Here is a 6,000-nt window from a genome sequence, read left to right as displayed (position 1 = left end):
TTCCACACCTGCAAACATTAGAGCAGTCCCTCTGTCCTGTCAGATCTGACAGCCACCATCACCTTCTGAGTCTCTCACCTACCCACCACCATTTCAAAAACCCTTTTAAAACTAATTATTTCGGAGGGTCACAGCTTATATCCTTATATATATAACCTTATCCTTATATCCTGTAGCATTCTGTCATTTTCTGGGTAGCTGCAGGTGAAGCCTGAAGATGCAAAGGAAGGGCAAGAAGACTGATACGTGTGACTAAATGATTGGTTTTCTTCAGGGGAAGCAGAGAGAGATAAGTCTGGGATCTTGGTGGACCCAACCATCCCTTCCTGCTCACAAGGGAAGCTGAGATATTGTTTTTTCCTCTGTTTCTCATGAGCACAATGATCCTCCTTTGCCTTCAACTCCAGCACCTCCCACAGATGTAATGAGAGAGGCATTTTCGGGCAATGGTCACTTTTCCCTACATCCGCTCCTAATTTCCCTTTTCAGGGAACACATTCTGTCTCTAGTCTTTCTTATTTCTTTTCTCCTAAGATTGTTTTAATTTCTCATCAATGATTCCTCTCCATGTATCTCATGTCAATCAAGCACAGTGAGTAAACTTATTTTTGTACAGGATTACTGCTGTACTTTGGGTAATGTTTGTCTCTGTGTTAGCAGAGTTTGCATGAATTATTTGAAAAACTGGTGAAATTTACTGAGATGCGATCAGCATATGCTCAAAAAATAATTGGCTTTTGCATTTCTTCAGTACCCTCTCATCTTTGAGGAACTCAGTGAAGGATCATGTTTAGGGTGTATGTGTGGACAGGAAACCTACGTTACTTACACCCTAGAAAAATTTCAATCAATTTAATTTTTGCTTCCACGTTTTAAAAGATTGCACATTATATTGGCACACATGCTTGGGAAAATAATTCACTCTTAAGGTAAGCGTCCAGGCATAAATCAGTTTGACACATTCTGTCTCCATGGTTAGGAATGGCATTGAAAAGAAGGTAACATAATTTCAAAGTTAAAGAATAGTATGGGCCACAGCAACGGAGACAGTAATGAATAAAAATTGCTATTCATTGTGCAAACTTGAATATAAAAGAAGCCATATCTGAGAAAAGAATCTGAGAAAAAAAGATAAAATCCAGCATCTGTTCATATTTGCTCTTTGAAGTCTGATTGTGTCCATGGAAAATGAATAAAAGAAACAGGGAGTGCTTTTTTCTGATGATCAGATTTTTCAACTGTTGACAATCCCAGTTCTTTTTCCTGTTAATACAGTGTGTCAAGTGTATATTTAAATATAAATAATTGGAGATCAGGAAGATTCCTTTTAATCTTTCTTAAATTCACATCAAGCGTTGTGCTTCAGCATTGGAATGACGTGCATGTTGCTGTTGAAATCAGCAGGGTAGAAAAAAATCAAACCAAGGAAACACCACTCTTCACATCCCAGGATTTTCTGCTTTATTAAAAGAGTCTTGGAGAAACAGATATATCTGAGAATTGACAGTGCTGTGGGAAAACTGGCAAAACTTTAGTTTTACACAGCCTTTAACATGACCTTTTTCAAATGGTATGCTAGAGGAGTTGATATCTGATATGGTATGTACCGACCTCCTTCACTTTTAGGTAAGAGATTTCCATCTTCTTCCAGGTGTTGTCTCTACTCTTAGGTCATGAACACCAGTGTTACAATGGTTTGGTTGAGTTACAAATAAGTCAATTCTCATTGTGACTGACTGAAGTAAATAAGGAATCAGGTGTGGGATTGAACTGAGTAGATTTAGACTGTGTCTGTTCTCGGATATCTTTGTATGGCATTTAGCACAATGCAGCTGCTAATGATTGAAATATTTCGGCTCTTTCTTAATCAAAAATAACAATTACGAAACTATTAAGTGTAAAATTAAAATTTAATAAAAGCATTTTTCTTTTTCCTGATAAATATTGACTGGATTAAGTGTTTGTAGGGCAGCAAAAGCTTTGTCAGTTGGGGCAAACAGTTGATTTCAGAGGTTGCAGATGTGTTTGCCTGGAGCTCTGACTTCCACAGCTTCCTACAAGCTTGTAGCTGGAGCTTTGCAGGGAGAAAAGGCCATAGTAAATATTAGGTGAACCTACAGCTGCTGTGCACATATCCTGCGTGTCACAGGAGGCTGTCACCGTCCCCATCAGCTGCATTTGATGTGTGTTTGGTGCAGGATCATGGACATGTTGGTGAAGGCGTTTGCCTCTGGCCTTCCCTCATCTTCCTGGATGGACACAGACGTTCAGAATTCGTGCTTTTGTGCAGTTTAATGGTTAGGTGTCATGGAATATTGTGCTGGCTGCTGTTACCAAGGAAACTTGTGATACAGATTTTTAGAAACTGTCTGGGAAAGAATTAATGAGCAGTTAACTTGGTCTCAGATCCGTTTGTGTGAAAAAGGAGGGTTCATCCACACTAAAAACCTTCAGTGAAACCTTGATTAGGGTTCTTTTATCTGATTATTTTGAATTTTTTTTAAATTAGAATATTTCATCGTTTTCTAACACATTGAACATTACAAATATTTTTTTTAAAGTATTTTCATATCAGGAAGACTGTGAAATGGAGAATAAGGCTGAAAAGGACCATATCTTCTGTTCCGGGGTATTTCTTGGCTGATGCTGCCCTTGAAACTCTGGATTCTTCCACTTTCTCAGCCAATTTGATTCTTTCTTTATACTCTCACTGAAGAGTTTCTTATAACGTCTAGCTTAAACCCCCATTGCTGCATTTTATGCACATCACTTTCATCGTATTGCCCAATGGATATAGAAGGCAATTTATAGCTAGCTTTGCCAGAGTAACCTTTTATGTGTATGACTAGTACTTCATTTTTCCTTTCAAGACTGAACAAACCAATTCTTTCCAAATTTCCTTTGATTTCAATTTCAGCTAACCTCACAGACAAAAATCACTATTAAAAACCTGCTAACAAATATAAGAGTCCCCCACTTTATTCTTGGAGCGAACTTTGCTGAGAGCTGAGGCAGCGTGCGAAGGAAAAGCCAAGCATCCAGTCTAATAGTGTGCATTATAAACAAAATGAAAATTTGAGAAAATTCTGTAACTGAGTGATTTTTTTAAAACATTGTGATGAAAAGTAGTCTATAACATAATCACAGGCAATATGATTCTTTCTGGTTCTTGTATCTACGTTTACTGGATTATTTTTATTTACTCTTCATTTTTATACCCAATTGCTTTCATTTATGTTGTTACCTGCTTGCAGTAAGAATTGTATTTTTTTAAAATTTATGTTTGTACATCAGAGTATAATTATGTGGACATGTCCTTTCATCATTACAGCTCAATTATAGGTAGGATGTTTCTTCTTGAAGAAATCAGACTGAAGAAAATATTACTAGGAAAATTAAATCATGTAACCAAGCATATTTACACATAGGTACGGTACATGACTATTTTTTTTTTCCAAAATAAGAGATGGCCTATGTTTTCAAATATTGCTATCAAAAATAATTTTATGAAGTTGCCATTAAAAGTATTTTGTGAACTTCTTGGCTGGAAGGACTTCGTAGCAAATCAATGAAACCCCAAGAGAAGTCATTTTTTGCATTCCAACTATACATGAAACAATGTCAGTCTTGCAAGCCACAGTTTTGTTTCCCCATGTAGTTTCTGAGGCACATATCGTGTTGCATGTATAGGTACAAGGTTCTTGCTGTGTAATTTATAGTTGGGGATGCCAAAAGCCCTCAGTCTAATCAGGAACTAAGCTCAGTAAGTAGATGATAGATGCAGTTCCATAGAGATTCCTCAAATGTCTCTCCTTGTTCCCAAGACTTAAGGTCACCAGCTTGCTACCTGTTAATTACTGAGAACTGATCCTTTTCCATCACATAACTGCACATGTAGGCGTCCCTGTTCTCTATTTGCTCCATTTGATGAGGGAAGGATTTGTTTAACTATTGCCAGGGAGACCTCATCAGAGGGAGAAACCCTTTTTATTTGTGTTAGTCCAGAGAGGCAAATGGCATTTGTCCTTCTCCTGCCCATTATCAGTTCAGTACAGTGTCACCTTCACCCAAAAGAAATTTAGTTTGCACATCTAGGATGCACGAGTACATAAAACTTCTATCCTGGTCCCTCAAATGGAAGGAATAATGCTGAGAACAGTAGTGTAGCAGGAATACTGTTCTTTTCTCAAATTGTCTCTGCTGTCTGTTGTAGGTTATGGCTTCCTGGGAGAAAATTATAAGGTGGGCACTTGGAAGTCTTGGAAGCGCTTTGGTATATTCTGGTATCTGCTTGAGTTGTAGTGATACTCAAGCACGTTTTAACAATCTAAAAGAAACTACGTTTTTAGTTACGATACCAAAAAGTAGATAATTTTCTGAAAAATTGAAACAAACAAAAAAAAGACTGTCAAAATATATTTACGCTCTAGAAACCGTTCCTTCTGTTTGGCAAAGCTGATGTGACTGGGATTTATTACTCATGTTTTTGAATGTCTGCACTGCCCAGGGATTTTTGGTTCACTTGCTGCTTCTTGAACTGGCACACATTACCTGTTTCTAGCAGCTATTTTAAAGCAAACAAAACCTATAACATTTAAAAACACTAAGAATTTGTTCTCAGCGTGATGGAAGTAGGCAAAAAAGGCGATTTCTTTAGTCTTACGGGACCCTCACCCTTTTCAACTGATAAATCTCATGGCATTGCTTTTTCCAAGGATTTCATTTTAACTAAATTCCTTTTCAATATGATAGAAAAAAAAATGAAGAAGGGTTTGAAGAGAAAGTGAGAAACATAATTTTCACATGTTGATGTCACTGTGCGTTTTTGGCAATTAAGCATCATTTTAATTTTGATTGGTCAATGAAACTGTGAGAATGTGCTGAATGAAATTAATTGGCTGCACTCCAGTAGTGACATCATTTTACTTTTGATTTGTATACAGTGAGACAGAATGCTAGCTTCTAGTGGGTAAATACTTATTTTGCCTATTTAATGGCCTAATCTGTATATTAGAGTGAATATATCTTTTCACCTCTGTGCTATAGTCAACTTCTGTGTGCTGTTCTATACTGTAAACATCTTCCACTGGTCATTTATCTGCTTCATTTAGATAAAAAATAATGGAAAAATTAATAATAGCTGACTGTCTATTGATCAAAATGTGCAGTCATGTAGCCACATACCCTGCCTCTCATACATGACATATACACCTGATCTGTAAAAAAAAAAAAGGTGTGCAATGAACTACAATTATACCTTATTCCTAAATATTTTTTTCACGTAATTCCCCTCCCTGTGAAGGAAGAATGAGCTGGTATCAATAGTATTCATATACATGTACTTATGGTTTTATGGACAGTCCCCTTTTCCCATTTCTTACAGTTACCAGAATAAAGTAAATATCTCTGTGCATTAGAAGGAAATACTCCAGGTATTAGAGTGCAATGGAAGGAGCAAGAGCTATGAAATATCCCCCCAAATAAAAGGCCTGTAGATTTCTGGGGCCCAAAACATACATATGGTAGCCTCCGAATAGAATTACAGTCTTTACCTCTGAAACTGGGAGAGAAACTTTCGTCATCCTTGAAAGCCAAACTTTGGTTTAACTTCTGAAACATACTGTTAATATCATGTGGCTAGATTGTGTTCAACGATAGCGCATTCTTCTCTACTGCTCAATAAATTTAAGGCAAGCTAACCTGCTTAGAACTTGCAGTGCAAAAATTATATAATTCTTTACATTCCTCATTTTTATTCATTGTTAGCAAAACCCTGGTCCTTTTAAGTACAAGATGATGCTACTGATGTAACTGGTTAGTTACATAATTGTGCATACCCTGTTACAGACACACTTTAACAACATAGTGTCACATGAATATATATCATTGTTCTACTTGTAATTTTATAAATCATAATGAAAATATTACACCGTAATGGTTTATCCATAGTTATTATAAATGCTCTATATTTATTTACATAGTAGTTTTGTCTGTATGTAA

Source organism: Patagioenas fasciata, chromosome 7, assembly GCF_037038585.1.
Source record: "Patagioenas fasciata isolate bPatFas1 chromosome 7, bPatFas1.hap1, whole genome shotgun sequence".
In the NCBI taxonomy this organism is placed as follows: domain Eukaryota; kingdom Metazoa; phylum Chordata; class Aves; order Columbiformes; family Columbidae; genus Patagioenas; species Patagioenas fasciata.
Note: the sequence above shows the minus strand (reverse complement) of the source record.